This window comes from Ambystoma mexicanum, chromosome 7q, assembly GCF_040938575.1.
Source record: "Ambystoma mexicanum isolate Mex_15411 chromosome 7q, UKY_AmexF1_1, whole genome shotgun sequence".
In the NCBI taxonomy this organism is placed as follows: domain Eukaryota; kingdom Metazoa; phylum Chordata; class Amphibia; order Caudata; family Ambystomatidae; genus Ambystoma; species Ambystoma mexicanum.
Window position 1 is genome coordinate 592096135 of NC_090941.1, and position 17250 is coordinate 592113384.

Below are 17250 nucleotides of genomic sequence, written 5' to 3' on the forward strand. Positions count from 1 at the left end.
GGGGTCTGCACTTGCCTGCTTTATGTCTTCTCTGGCATCCTGAAAACTGTGGCATCTCATGGCTCTCAGCTTCCTGTAGTCTGCAACCTAGTTATGGACTGCACGGTCCACCTCTGCCTGGAGGCTATGATACTGCCTCACCAGCCTTGAGGGTCTGCTGTTGATTGACCCCATAGAGATGCTCCTTCTCCTCGGTCAGCATCTTCATCTCCTGCCCTATGGATTTTCCGTTCTGAGCAGGTTCCTCACTTACTATTCTCCGCTTTGGGTCATTTCTCCGCAGAAGACCAGACTTCTTCTGCCATGAGTTGTTCTTGATGGCTCTGCACTTCTTCTTCATCTCAGTACCCAACTCCTCCAACTGACAGGAACCATGGACCTGGAGTCCAAGAAGAAGAGGTAAGGAGAAGACAAAGAGATCCAAGGGTGTAATGGTGTGGCCAGTTGTGCACCCAGATTGTGGTCCTTAAACCCAGAGGCAGAATTCCTCCCCATGAGATCCTCCCACTGTGTAACACCCCCAGCGGGACTATCGGTTAGTTGCCTCACCACCCTGACCTCATGGGAAGGGGCTCCTCCCTTGGGGAGAAGCCATGACATCAAGGGATTTCTCACAGTAGGCGTATCAACCGCACACCCATCAAGGCTGCCTATCAGTTGAATGGCTGCCGCCGTCCCATGTACGGCATGAAAACGAGGCTGTTATTTTTTTGTTGCTAAGCAACAGCCAGCGTTTCTTTAAATGCACCATTTCCGCAGGAATCTGGCCCACTGCTGAAAAGGCCCACAAGGATAAGGTCCTGTTCTGCGCCTGTTGTGCTCATGGAAGCGTAGCATAGCCTACCCCCTTTTGCTCTGCACAACTAGAGGTACCCCCTTATCACCCTACCAGTACAGACTGCCACTGCACCCAAACGTTTACTTCCGCGCATCTAATGAACTATATTTGAAAGTCACGTGATCCACTACCATTTGTTGCATTAATAACCAGCCTGCCATAATGTATAGCATTAATTATTTGACTTAAATTAGCGCTATTTCCTCGCTATGCCTAGCAGACACAGGACAGCCGTGCATCCACATCATTGTTCCCTGCCAGCCAACCCACACTGCGCTCGCAACTGAGGATAACTGGCCTCACTGCAAAACCTTGCCACTGATACATAACCTGGCTCATCTGTATTTACTACTCATCACACCAAATGCTATTTCTCCTCAATTGATACTGCATACGAAAGACTATGTAGCGATTATATGTTACTCCTGCACGCCCCCTGATTGCCTTCACTGTGCTATATGCCCCCGATTGCTTTCACCTTTTCTACGGCAGTGAAGCGCCAGCCATTGTTGCCCATCTGCTCATTACATCTAGACTTCGTACTCTGCACAAAATCCTAAACACAGGGTAAGAACTACTTATCATCCCGCTGCCTTGCACAACTATACAAGCTATCTGTATATAGTTAACATTACTTGCCAACTGTTATACTTCCCGGAACCTAAAACGCTCAAATCTAACCCTTATAATGTTGCAGTAGGTAGCGCTTTGCATAGCTTGATCTAGCCGTTGCCCACTATATTCGTATTAAGCTTCAATTTGTGCGCTTTCACCATACTTATCACCACTAAGAATTGCACGCGTGTTAGCCTTTAATATTTTGGTAGCAAGCTTATCTCTATGTCCTCATGTATGTTATGTCTAGCATAATCATTATTTGACTTCACATATCTTTTGGTCATAGTTACAGGTTTGCACCTATAGGAATTCCTGATGCTACTACATGATTGTGTCCACTTGCCAGTGGCCTTCTGGACTGCCTCTACTTAATGTGCCTAATTTTACACTCCTGCCCTACATACTTGCACCAATAGCAATCCTAGTTGCCTATAATTGCAATGTGCAATATGATTTTCTAGACATTTATATGGCATAGTAACTGACTGCGCTAGTAATTCTTCCACCTTACTGCGCCCTGTCAATTGTTTACCACTGTACTGTCAATACTTTAGTGTTTGATCTGCCCTCTTGCCACACTGCCCAATTTGCCTCAATACATTATGTACCTCACCTTGTCGACCCAAGCCTACTTGGGCATATTAATTAACTTAATAGTACTACTTATTATGGCATGGTCCACTAATACAGTAAACTCTGCCGTCGCCCATATCACCATGTCCTCTAAAGTGTCCTTAGACAATGCAGGCACACCCATGGTGGTACCTATTACAAAAAACCCATGCAACATAGCACAGAGAAACCTTAGACTCTGTGCACGATTGCCTAAAATATGTGAACCCCTCATCAGATATGGCATCAATTTAGACCATATTCGTCCTAAACTACATAACCTAACAAAGACCACCCCGCCACCTAACTCTAAGACTCACTCTAAAAAAAGCAAGACCACTACTAACTCACATGCCCCCCTCAACTCACTTCAACTACCACAGTCAGGACCAGACCTTAAAGGTGCCCTAATAAATGCTAGATCCCTAGTTGCCCACGCAACAGAAATAGCAGACGTTATCTTAGCAGATGACTACGACTTAATTGCCATCACTGAATCCTGGCTACATGATGCAGCAGGCCCTGCACTGACCTTAGCAGTCCCTGACAATTAAACCATCCTTAGAGCAGACAGACTAGAATCACGCGGCGGAGGAATAGCGATCATTGCAAAAACTAATCTCTCTATGAGAATAACCTCCATGCCTAATCTTAAATCTTGAGTCACTATCCATAAAACTACCTACTGCCAACTCCCAAACTTTAAATATTCATCTCCTATATAGAGCACGAGGCCCTAGCAGCACCTTTAATGAAGACATCTCCACCATCATCTCAGAAAATCTAAAAAATACCTCACAAACCTTATTGCTTGGAGACTTTAACCTAGGATTCGATGATATCAAGGACCACCAGGCTACTTCTGTAGCTAATATCCTAACTGAACTTAGCTTCACACAGAGAGTGAACGCACCTACACATATTAAAGGGAGAACTCTCAATTGGGTAGCCAATCACAATTGTAATGTCTCCATCTCCTCCATCGCTCCACAAACCTGGACTGACCACCAACTTATTTCCTTTACTCTAGATACTAAAAGGCCCACTGTACAAACACCACCCCACCACATTAACCAGAAACAAGAAAAATATTACAGTAGACAACCTCCTACCCCATATCTTACCCAATCTTAATTCTCTACCAGACCATTCAGACCCAAGTATATTAGTAGAAGAATATAATAACACCATGGGCCTCATTACGACCCAGGCGGTAAGGGGTTTACGGCAGCGTAAACAGCGCCGACCCTTACCGCCTGAGTACGAGGTCCCTTAGCGCCATGGCGGATTTAACACCTGCTTTTAGCAGGTGTTAAAATCCATGGCGCTAAGGGACCATGGAGTTAATTGCGCAACCGTAATTTATGGTGGCGTAATTAACGCCTTCCCCACTCCCATTATGCCCTATGGGGCAAAAATGGGAATGGGGAAGGGTAAATGGGGATTGGGGACTTACCGCCCCGCCAAGGTCGGAATGGGGCGGTAAGTCCGCCAACCACCATGGCGTAAACATAGTTTACGCCATGGTGGTAAAGTCACGGCCCAGGCAGGCGCCTGGGTCGTAATGAGGCCCTATGACTACTGCTCTTGATAGGAATAGTAAACCTAAAAATCATCTCACCTCCTGGTTTACACCCCATCTAAAAAACCTAAGATTAGAGAAAAGAAGATGTGAAACGGCTTGGAAACTACATTCCACAGTAGAAAATACAATGAATCTAATCAATATCTCAACTCAATACAAAAAGTATATCCTCATAGCCAAATAAGAAACTTATAACGACAGAATCACACAAGCAAACTCTAGCATGAAGGAGCTCTTCACCATTCTAAAAGAACTAGAAACTCCTATCATAGCACAGGATGATTCTATCAAAGATAGAACATGGTGCTCGGACATTCAGCATGCACTAGTCAACAATGTCACCAACCTCCAAAACAAAATAGCTCAAAAGAAAGCCTTACTGACTGCTCAGACACCCCCCCCCCCAATAAAATACCTCTGCCCAAGACTAAAGGCTATATTCAATGTAACTTCTCCAAAGTCTCAATTATTGAGGTTGAGAAAACAATTATTGCTCTCAAACCATCTAACGGTAAATGTGACCAATGCCCAGCTCAACTGATCAAGGGTGCAGCCAGAGATCTAGCTCCCTTCATCACTAAACTCATGAACGCCTCCTTCACCACTGGCACCATCCTGTGCAATCTAAAAGAATCATGGGTACTCCCACTTCTGAAAAAACAAACATTAGACCCCAATATACCTACCAACTACAGGCCCATCAACACTGTGCCATTCCTATTAAAAATCTTAGATGAGGTAGCATACACCCAAACTCAAAACATCCTAGAGCTGAACCTGCTTCTAGGCTCAGGCCACAACATGGCACAGAAACAGCAGTTATTTATGTGAAGGCCCAAATAGACTCACTCAGAGATAAGGGAAAATGAGCACTTCTCCTCCTACTTGACGTCTTGGCTGCATTTGACCTGGTGGACCACAACCTTTTATGCAGTCACCTGGACTCAGCAGCACACTTCTCGAAAGAAGCTATAGTAGGGATACAGTCATTCCTCAGTGACAGGATGATGAGGGTCTTCTCCCCATCGGCAGCAGCAGACTCTATACCCATTACTTGCAGAGTGCCCCAGCGATCATGTGTCTATCCAACGCTCTACAACATTTTCACCAAGCCACTCTTTGATGATCTTGACCATCTGGGTTTCACCTACACTAATTATGCAGATTATACCCAGATCCTCTTACCACTCACTGGGGACTATGAGGAGGATCTGGCAATGGTGAACAGAGTCCATAGCATCGTTCAGGCATGGATGGCCAATCACGGCTTGTGTCTGAACGATGACAAAACAGAGCTCATCATCCTGGACACCTCATCTCACATGACCAAACTCAGCCCTGTCTACTCGTCTTTCATCATCGATGGGAACATTATCAATGTCACCATAGAAGTAAAAACATTAGGCTTTTACTTAGACTCACCACTATCATTCAGCAAACAGGTAAATTCCTTGGCCTCTTCTACAGCATACACATGCAAATTAATACGAGCTGTGAAACAATTCCTATCAGCTGACAGCTGTCTGATCTTATCTAGAGCCCTCATCTTATCAGAACTTGATTATTGTAATGCCCTATACATAGGGGTGAATAAACACATTGGGCCTCATTACGACCCTTGCGGAAATGGAAAAATGATGGCGGAAATGCAATACCGCCATCGAACACCGCTCGTTGCGATCATGACCCGTCACCGTAAAGTACGATGCCATTAGCGACACCGCAGTGAACGGCAACGCTAACTGCACCAAGTACGCGCACGCGCGCCTTGCAAAACCGGAATCACCGCCATGGCGCAACGGTACGCGAATTCTGACCCTAGCGGACATGTACTGAACGCCATCAAGCACGTCGTAAAGTACCATTCCGCCATGGCGAGAAATACGGCAACGCGAACCAACCGTAAATGGCCCACTGAGTGCCTGTACTCCACTCCCTGGCCTCATTGCACAACTCCTGGCAGGCGCAATGTACACACACTATGCAACCAGTGAAATCCACTATTCACCCATGCATGCCAACGTAGAAAAGCATGCAGGGGCTCAAAGCGCCCCGTGAGTGGGCATCCATGTACGGCATGTCACCATAGCCGTACTGACGCAGCACAGGCATGTGAAGGTACAACACATCAAAATGAAAATCAAGAACACATGACACAAAACAACAGTAGTCCCCCATCGCTTGCCACCAGCGCAAGGCAACATCCACAACAGCATCCTGAGGGGGATTGCACCAGCCCTGTACTCATGCCAGTAAACAAACCAACCATCAGCAGAAGCATGTACCACACAAGTCAACTCAGAAGGCGGAACACAAAGCAGATCATCATGCAATACATACCGCCACAAAGCGAAAATCGCCACATCACCTGCAAAGAACAACGCAACACGACAAATATCGGAATACAATATAAATGCACATCCAAATGACAAAGGCCCCACATCAATTTGCAAAATCCCACCAAAACAACCATCATCACCGAGGGCTGCATCTGCAATAATTGACCGGCTTCCACTTGTGTGACGCCCTGTACCATCATGGCACACAGGGCTTACATCAACGTTCCAAAAGGCAACATGGAAGCGGCAAGAACCGCAGGTCCGTCCCATGAGGCAGGCACTAGTCGAGCTGAAAGGCCGAAATGTTGCACCTAGCCACCAGTACAGCGTAAGGGCATGTGGCCCATTGGCGATCGTCCCATATGATCGAAATGGTGCTCCACTGATTCACCCGAAGCTGCAGGAGTCGAGAGTAAAAACCATCTGGAGGAGTGGCGTAGAGATGGCATCTGCAATAGGGCAGGAGATACCTGTCACCCAAAAGAAACACAAATCAACCGATTGCATTACGGGACTCATGATGCATTACAATCTTCATTCAACACACCAAATCCACACCCATATGCATGCTAGCCCACTCCAAAGGAATATACACACCCCTAATCCAGTATCGAATCACAACGAAACCAATCGAGCTAAATACACCATTGGCAACGTCGGTTACTGTGCATGCGTCCGTCAAGATAGAACCCATGACATGGGATTAGTAACGTGCCTAGACACACGTGTATGAAGGCGCGTCGAGACAGGGAGGATCCGACAAGGGCAGAGAGACGTATGTCCCACTATGGCAGCCTTGCATCACATAACGCAGGGGAAGGGGAGTGAACCAAGAAACCCATGTACATGGCAGACCCTAAACGGATTCATCAGTCCATGCATCCACACATCATTCCCTCATCCCGCAATGAAAACGCATGAATATTCACTCACATAATATGTGAAACTTCCATCGCGTCTGTGCGTAATGCAGTCCGCAAAAACCACTGTGCCCCCGGCCGGATCTGTAGTGTTGTGAAGCAAGATGGATTTGGGAACGTCCTGCCTTATCGTCCACTACGCTATTGCGCATCCCATTCAATTCATATCATTCATTGCCTGCTCGTTATGGGCCATGTCCCAAGGACATTCTACAATAGAACGTTACATTTCCAGCCAGACCTGTGGGCGTATCCTCGCCGCTACTTCAAAACCAAAAATGCTGGCCTTCGAATTCCTCACTTGCAACATTACGTCGAAAAGGCTTCTGTGAACGCTTGCATTCACAATTACATCAATGTAGTGCGGCTGTGTGTCATGATGCTAACTGGCTGCAATCACAAATGGCACGCCACGCCCGTCGGTGAAGTACGTTACTGTGCTGCATGAGGGTCGGCCATCGATCGAGCCCTACATACCACTGACTCTTCACAGGTATGTAAGCGGCTGCAATCATAGCATGTGTAACAATGGGAGCATAGCATGAAAATCAGTCAAAGTACATCACACTGCCATCGGGATTTGATACATGATTCCAATCCCAAGATGCCATGCGGCCAAATGCAGCCTTACGTGCGGGCCGTGCTCGACCAGAAGGGATTGCATCTGCCACAGATTCATTCAATCAGCACAGGTGGAGGCCATACAGGCCGACAGCACATATATTGCAGACCCAAACCCCTCCCACAACCACTCCCACTCCAAAATGCTACCGGCAGGACTAGCGATGTTGGGCCTGGGGTACCAGATAGCACTGCAAGTGCTACAACTACAAGAAGACGACGAACAACAACAGGTACAACAACCGGGCGCACAGGGGAGACGGAGGAGAAGGAGGAGGAGGAGGGCAAGGCAGGGTCAGCAAGGCCCACAAGCACTGCCACCACCACCACGCAGGCGGCCCGCAATCCCACGCCTCCGAGCCGATCCGTTCAACCTCACTGCTGAGCAGATCCACACCCTCTACCGTTTGGACCGGGACACCATAATCGCCATTGTGGACATGACACATGCTGACCTCGTGAGCATGATAGATAGCCCAACCGCCATCCCACCCCTACTGAAGGTGGTGTCTGCACTCCACTTCCTGGCCACAGGCACCTACCAGCACACAGTGGGACAGTTGCATGGCATTTCACAGCCACTGTTCTCACGGACACTCTTCCAAGTGCACGATGCCCTCCTGAAGCACGCCGACGACCACATCACACTACCACGCACGTACCAGGAGATTACCAACGCTAAAGTGGGATTCCATGCACTTGGCGGCATCCCGGGTTGCATTGGTGCCATCGACTGCACCCATGTTGAATTGGTTGTCCCACATGCCATGGAGGTCCAGTACCGCAACCGGAAACAATTTCATTCAATCAATGTGCAAATGGTGTGTGACTCCAACAAGATCTTTACGCATTGTTGTGCCAGATTTCCAGGATCTACCCATGATTCAATGGTCCTGAGGAACACAAGAATACCACGCTACATGGAGCGACACGCAGGGCACAGATCCTGGCTACTCGGTGAGTCTCATTTCATGCATGACATCGTGGCCCATTTGATGCGTCAATGTCCTTGCAGGGGGGGGGGGGGGGGGGGTACTTAGCACTATCATTCCACTGACACCCTTTATTCGTCTCATACAGGTGATGCCGGGTATCCACTGAAGAGATGGCTCCTTACACCAATCCGGAACCCACAGAACGAGCATGAGGAGGACTACAACCATGCCCACTCACGTACCCGTGTGGTCATTGAACAGGCATTCGGCCTACTGAAGGCTCGTTTCCGCAGCCTCAGCAGGTCTGGCGGGGCACTCATATACAGCCATGAGAAGGTTTCTAAGATGGTCATGGCATGTGTCATGCTGCACAACATGTGCATACGTAGGAATGTGCCCATGCCCCCTGACGCTGTACTGCATGCACCTGAAGATGATGATGATGATGAGGGTGGGGATGTGGAGGCACCTCAAGGAGTCCATGAGGCACAGGATGCACGTGCAATCCGACAGAGCATCATAGATGCATGCTTCTAGCAACCACGCATGGTGCCTATTACACGGAAAGGGGACCTGTGGCACTGTGTGTGTGTAGTACAGGCACATTGTGGACTGTACGCCTATGAAGGCCTCGTACGCAAATATCAATGTCCACACATGTCATTGGATGATAATGTGGTGCTGTATTGTTGATGTGATTTGATTTATACACCCTATGGACCCGCCACCCAGTGAAGCCCAACACACCCCCTCCACCCTACTACCTCCCCCCCAACACCAGTGTCCAAATATGCATGCTGTCCGTGGGTAGACGCTATTGCAAGCCCCCTCTACGGGTATCAGGGGCACCCCTGCCCGTGGAGCGCAGGTTCCTGCCAGATCTGCGTTGGGGGCTGCCCTGGACGGAACTTGCCACGGATGAGGTCTCTGCCTGCTCGCGTCCATGCATGTCTCTGAGGGTTTGTGAGAGCTCCGAGAGCACACGGCGCACAGCAGCAAGTTCAGCACAAACGTCTTTGGACGTCGCATGCAGTTCCCCCCTCAGGCTCTCGGTGCTTTTCTCCATTTGTGCTCTCAGGCTCTCGGTGCTTCTCTCCATTTCTCCCCTGAGGCTCTCACTACTTTTCTCTATTTGTGCCCTGAGTGTCTCGGTGGATGTTTCCATGGCTGCCCTGGAACCCCCGCATTCATTTGCATGGTCCTTGAGTAGCGTGGACGCTTCCTGCTGTTGCTCGATCAGCAGGTCGAGGGATTGTTGCCTCTGCTGGGCCATGGACATTTGCGGTGGTGTGACAGGGGGGCTGCTCAACACATGTTGCCTTGGCACAGGACTTGTGGGGGTTGGCCAGTCGTCGTCTTCAGGGTGCCCCTGCGTGGTTTCGTCATGGTGTAGGGGATGGGACATGCAGGGGGATTGGGAAAGGTCATGGATGGTACCTACGTCGCCAGCACTGTTTTCCGTGTCGGAGCATGCTGGCATGACAGCTGTGTCCCCTATGGTGCTGCTACCACCAGAGGCGGTGCCATCAGATACGTTCTTTGGGGGGACCTGTGGTGCTGGGGTTGTGGACTTGCTGGCTGCTGGGGTGCCTGTTGCAGTCCCCTCCAGTGTGCTGCCACTTGATTCCTGCTGCTGCCGTGTCTTGATCCTTGCACCTGAGGTGGAGGCTCTTGGGACGTTGGTCCTGGCCCTCTTTGCAGGCGTGCTGGTAGGGGTGTCCTGCAGCTCGTCGTTGGTATCGGACCCTGTGGTGGAGTAAAGAGGGGCGAGCGTTAGTTATGGGTCTGTCGGATTTGGAATGGCAACGTATCAAATGCATTGGGGTGGTACATGAGGCTGGTTTGGGACTGGGCCTTGGAGGTGGTCTCATTTCCGTGTGGATTGAGGATGCATTCATTTGGCTGCCTGCAGTTAGGGGGTGCATGCTGCACATGTAGGGGTTGTTTATGGCTTCTTGATTGATTTGTTTGTTCATTCTGACTTTTAGAGGGCGCTGTCAGGGCTAAGTATGTATTGCACTATGGGGTCACATGGTACTGCACATGTTCGTGGTTTGTGGATTTCGCATTGTTTCTCTTGGCCAACCTACCTGATTCTCCGGATGTCGGCACTCCTTTCTCCATCCCTCCGACTCCCTCTATGCTCTCCATTCCTATGGTGGAGGCGCAGATTTCCTCCCAGGGGGTCAACTTGATGGGCGACTCTGAACCCCCCCCGGTAGCTGTGGCGATGTTCCTGTTCGCAGAAAGTATGCTGCGTACGCGGATCCGCAGGTCGTCCCACCGCTTGCGACATTGCTGTGGCGTGCGGGGTGTTGTCCCCACCGCACTTACGCGCTGTGCCACCAGGGCCCATATGGCCTTCTTGTTGGCAAGGGCCGTCCTGGTCATTTGACTGGAGAAGACGACGGCGGAATTTTCCTGTAGGGTCTCGGTGAGCACGGTCAGTTCCTCTCGGGAGAAGTGTACCTGCCGCTTGCGGTCACACGCTTTCTTGGCTACCTTTCCCATATTTATTTTTTTAACTGGGGTTGCTAACGGGTTGGGATGTGTCAGGGTCGGATTTTTTATGGTTGTGTTGGGATTCGGATTTTATAGTTGTGCGGCGTGCTGTTTCCCGTTCCGGCCACATGCTTTTACTTCCGTTTCCGTATATTTACGGTGGCCGTAATTTGCGGTGCACGCTCGTTACGGTGACCGCTCATTACGGTGACCGCTAAGATGGGTGGCGGTATTGCACCTGGTGCAGCGTACGGCGGCGGTAAGGGCCGTTTTGGGGTCATTTCCGCCATCGCAGCCTTTCGGATTCCGCCATGGCGTAATGCTCGTGCCCGATGGGTCGTGATTGGCCGCACTTTGCTCCTTCGTGCAATGGCGGAAACGCTATTTACGCTGTTGCGGTCCGGTCAGTCGATTTCCGCAAGGGTCGTAATGAGGGCCATTATCCATAAAATACAGGTACTGCAAAATAACGAGTTTAGAGCCGCTCTAAGCATTCCAAGAAGAGATCACATATCAGAAATAAGAAGGAAATATACATGGTTATCTACCCAAGAAAAAATCTATCTTAAAACTGCTTCCCTCATCCACACATGCTTAAATAAGTAAGCCCCTCGCTACCTAACAGAACGATTTGTCAGAAAAACCTCAATCAGACCCTCAAGAACAGTCAACTGCAACTGTCGTCAAGTGCCACCTTTCAAATGATCTACCACTGGAGGTTCCAGCTTCCCAGTTAGGTCAGCAGAACTGTGGAACTCCTTACCACACACACTAAGGTCAGACCAAACTTTCACCAAATTCAGGCAGAATCTAATCAAATGGCTCATAGAGAAAGGCAAGTAGCATGCCCTTCCTACACATCCTCCTGCTGCATTAATATTCGCTTTGCCCGCATGTATCTCTGTATCCTGTAATGTACTCTAGACAAAGTCATGATAGTTACTTAGTACCTGTGCCTTCTATGTTTTGATGTCATGTCGACACGTATATGTCCACTATGCCTCCCCTGATCCTCAACCTCTGTAACTCTGAGGAGAAACTGTTTAACTATGCTCTGCAACCTTTGTAACTAAGCTGTACGTACTCTTATCACCTGCGCCCTGAAACCCTCGGGTCCGGCGCGCACAATAGATAAATAAACAAAACAAAGAAAACATTAAGTGCAAATACCAACTGCATATCCTGATGTAATCCTTCCCTTTAGACATGCTGGTAAATGTGAATGCTTTAGTCATCCTAAAAAGTGACTATTTGCAACCGCATCAACACAGGGTTTGCCAAAGTGATTTGCATAATCCTTAACTCATTCAAAACAAAGCAGTACCCTTAACTGTAAATCGCAGCAAATATGAGCAGACTTCCATTGAATTACTATCAATGGGCCTCATTACACGGAAGGCGGTGAGCCATGGCGCTATTAGCGCCATGGCTCATGCCGGTAAAATACCGGCACCGCCTTGGCGGAAAGGGGATTTACTGCACCATTCCAAGGTTGGAGGGGCGGTAAATCCCCCTTCCGCCATTGCCCTTCCCCATTCCCATTTCTGCCCCATAGGGCTCTATGGGAATGGGGAAGGCGCTAATTACGGCACCGCAATTTTGCGGTGCCGTAATTAGCTCCGAGGTCCCTTAGCGGGTTGGATTTTAACGCCTGCAAAAAGCAGGCGTTAAACCCCCCAACCCGCAAAGGGACCTCGTAGTAAGGCGGTAGGGATTTACCGGTACCAGTATTTTACCGGTACCGGTAAATCCCTAACGCCATCCGTGTAATGAGGCCCTATGTTTTGGATCACAATAATGAAAAGCATGGTGTTCTTTATTCTATGAATGACATACCAAACTGCTGGGCTAATGGGCCCTTAATATCTCACAAATTGGGTGAAACCTTACACCTCAACCTCTTCTCCATTCATTTAAGTGCTTCTCAGCCATACTTATTCTAGCAAAGGGCAGACAATGACAAGGCAACATTCATGACTACTGGTGTGCCCCGCTGACAAATAGGAGGATACAAAAGCAAGGACCTTGTTATCTTCAAGATCTAATTACACCATGCCTCCAAATCCCGGAACACACAGCAGCCATTCGTCTGATTCCACAGGACAAACTCCCTTATCAACAAGAATACCATTGCAAACCTTGTCACCTAGGAAATGCTTCACAAAGGGTACGCACTGTGGACTAACTGTTCTCCAACATTAACACATCACCCAATACTCCAGATGCAAGGGAAATGTTGCTGCAAATGCATAATTCAACGTCCTATTAGCAGTTAACACACCCATAACATGCATGACTTAATTTCAGCCGAGAACTGGACATTCTTCCCATCACAAAAACGTGCTTAATATAATACTTCACACCATTGTCATCATAGCTGTGAACATCTATTCCCTCTCATCCAAAGGTGATCACTTCACCTCTCCATCTACAAATGCCCCTACCATTAGATGTGAATTCTTCAGCATCAAATGTTAATGTTAATGTTAAAGGACATTTGTACCGCACACTATCACCACCGGAGTGGTCCCCTGGCGCTCTGACGGCTCTGAAAGAGGAAGGGAGGGGGGTTAGTGGGAGGAAGCTGGAAAAGTGCAAGAGAGCAGTGATGTGCTGTTGCCGGCCTCAGCCCGGTGGGTCCGTTGGCTGGGCCTGGGGTGTTTGCAGCCGGTAGTCATCGTGTACTGTTGTGCGAGTCTATGGGCCTCATTACAACTATTGCGGAATGCGTTTAACGGCGCACAATTACCTGCGCCATTAAACGCATTCCGCATGATTACAAGGTCTGGACGTCTGGTTTTACTAGACGTCCAGAGTGGGTCCCGTGAGGGGAACAGGGAGCTAACAACGGGCCGGTCGTAATTGGCCCATTGTTAGCTCCTGCACCCATTCCCTGATCGCATAGTCCATCCATGGTTGGAATCTCTGATATTTTTCCTGGTGTTGCTGGGATGAGGCAATTTCTTCCTGATTGGCATTCCCAGAGAAGCCTCTTGTGGTTATATGTATCTATATATATTCAATAAAAAAAAACTTGGTTAAAGATATGATATGATATGGCATTTGTAACGCGCCTATACACAAGTGTTTCAAGGCGCGACGAGGCAGGGAGGGGGGAACAAGGGGAGACAGACAGCGATCCTACTAGGCCAGGTGTCATTCAGATCGCGCAAGTGCATGGGTAGGGGGGACGGGAAAAAGTGGGAGGGAGAAAGGGAGAGAGGAAAGTGCAGTACAGGGTTAGTAACGAACAAGATAAACAAGATAAATAATAAGGGCCAGCTGGTGGCAAGTGCAAGATAAGTGCAGACAAGTGCTGGGAAGGGGGGCTGTAGGGATACAGAGACAGTCCCGCAGTGCAGGGGTTGCCAGGAAGGCAGTGCAGGGGAGAGTGGCTGGGCCAAAGATCGAGATTGGTGAGTGGCCCAGTTGCTGATTCAGTACAGTTTCAGTGATTTAGCAGGGGAGAGGGGGAGAGAAAGCAGAAGCAAAGAAGAAGGTTTTGAGGTGCTTCCGGAACCGGAGATGGTTCTCCTCAAGTTTCAGGGAGGCAGGAAGGCTGTTCCAGAGGGAGGCCCCTGCTGCAGAGAGAGATCTCCCCCCAACTCGTTGCTTGGAGAAGCGGCTGACCCTGAGGGAGTTGGAGGCGGATGAGCAAAGTGCTTGAGAAGGAAGATATTTAGGAAGGGAGAGTTGAAGGTATTTTGGCCCCAGAAAGCTTTGTGGACAATGCAGAGGGTTTTGAACTTAATCCTCGCAGCCACAGGGAGCCAGTGTAGCGATTTCAGTCCTGGAGAGATTTGAGGCTTGAGGCCAAGGACAAGTCTTGCAGTCCTGTTCTGGATGAGTTGCAGAGGGCGGAGAGTAGAGGCAGGAAGATTTAGATAGAGGCTGTTACAGTAGTCCAGCTTCGAGAGAACCAGGGCTCTGGAGACAGTGAGCTTCTGGGGGAAGCAGAGAAAAGGAAGGATACCTCTGAGGAGGTGCAGCTGGTAGTGTGACTTCTTAGAAACGTCAGAAATGTGAGGCGAGAAGGAGACTGTGGAGTCGAAGATGACCCAGAGGTTTTTTGCCTTGCAGGTAGGAGCAGGAAGAGGGCCAAGAGAGGCCGGCCAGAGAGCTGCAGGGAAGGAGGGAGTGGGTGTGCCGATGAGTAGAACCTCGGTCTTACTGGCATTAAGGCAGAGATCGTTGGCGGCACACCATTTCTGGATAGCAGAAATACAGTCAGAGATGAGGGAAGGAGAAGAGGAGGCCGAGGGTAGCCTGAAAATGAGCTGCGTATCATCCGCATAGCACTGAAAGTTGGGGCAGAGAGCAGCGATGCGGTGGGCGAGAAGTACCAGATACTGGTTGAACAGCCAGGGAGAGAGGTTAGAACCCTGGGGGACAGCACAGGTAGAGAAAAAGATGTCAGACAGGAAAGACCCCAGTTGAACCTGGGAGGGTCGATTTGAGAGGAAAGAGGTCAGCCAAGCCAGAGCCTGACCAGTGATACCCAGGTTATCACGGAGACGGTTGAACAGGATGGTATGGTTGACAGTATCAAAGGCAGAAGAGAGATCAAGCAAAATGAGAACACATGGAATGTTAGAGTCAAGATTCGAGAGCAGGTCCTCAAGGATGTTCAGGAGAGCAGTTTCCGTGCTTCTGGCAGCTCTGATGCCAGACTGATGGTCATGAAGGCTGCCAACAGATCCGGCATGGAGATTAAGCTGGGAGATGGCAAGTTTCTCCAGGAGCTTGCCCAGGAAAGGAGTGATAGAGTTAGGGCGATAGTTAGCTGGGCAGGACGGGTCGGAAGAGGGTTTCTTAAGAAGGGGGTGCACAAGGGAGTGCTTGAGAGGGGATGGGAAGACTCCAGAGGTGAAGGAGTGATTTCAGAAGTCAGCAAGGGCAAGAGCCAAGGAGTCGGTGTGGTCCTTAATAGTTTTGGAGGAGCAGGGGTGGACCTGTGTTGACGAGACTTTCAAAGATCGGACTTGTCTCGAAACCTCATCAGCAGAAAAAAGGGGAAAGGCAGAGAAGGAGAGAGGAGGGTGGCTGCAGAAGGGTCAGAGGACGGGCAGGGAATAGAGGGGGGGAGTTGATGGGAGGAGAGTGAGGACAGGATGTCCTGAGTTTTTGAAATGAAGTGAAAGGCCAATGCCGTACAGAGGGCCTAGGAGGGGACAGGAGAGGTAGAGACTGCAGCAGGGTTGGCCAGTTCCTTGCAGATTTTAAAGAGTTCAGCCGAATTGTTAGATGCCGCAGTGATGCGGGCTTGGATAAGGGCTCTCTTCTTGGTGAGAACGGAGAGCCGGTATTTCCTTTGGAGCAGGTGACAGGCCAGTTTGTCAGAGGATGAACATGAAGCACGCCATTTCCTCTCTGCCACCCTGCAAATGCGTTTAAGGGTGACGAGATCTGAGTCATACCAGGAGTTACATTTGGCTTTGGGCTTCAGGCGGATTCTCATGACGGGGCAAGGATATCAAGAGTATCAGATATAGCAGAGTAGAGAGTGGAGAGGGCTGTGTCAGGGTGGGAGTCAGCCGAGGGGGGAAGAAGGGGCGAGAAGGTGGCAGCAAAAGCCTCAACTGACACACGCTTCATGGGTCGGATGACCGAGAAGGAAGATGGCAGTGATGAGGGTGGCTTTGCCTGTGGGGTAGGGAGGGTAAGGTGGGAGGAGAGGAGAAAGTGATCACTCCAGGAGAGAGGAGTGGAGAGAGGGACAGAGAGGGGAAGGTCAGAAGAAATAAGGGTATCAAGAGTGTGCCCAGCAGAATGGGTCTGTTATGGAAGGTATGATTATGGTTACAAGTAAAACCGAAAACCTCAGAAATTTGACAGTTATGGTAAGCTAAGCAACAACATGAAAGATGACAATGAGAATTTCCAGAATTTAAAAGTTGCTATTTATCTATACATTAACCTTTTTGTATGTTTTTAAAGTACTTTTGTTAGAGTTTAATCTGAGCCCATAGTGCACATACATGGAGCAGTAATAACAGCTCATAAATACAATAAATGTGTGTACTTGATGAATAAATCTAATGTTAGTGTCATTTTTTGGTGCTGTTGTTTCTTTCTTCCTTAGTGTAGTTTCGCTGTATGTGCCTCTAATTTGTATGCATTGTGTGTTTTATATGTATGTTTTCTACTAACACAAGTGTGTTATAAGTTTTCAATTGTTACCTATTTATTCCATGTTTAACATTACTCAAAACTCTCACACGGTAGCATTCATTATTTTACTATCGGAAATTACCAGGCAATGCTGCATGCTGCAACCATT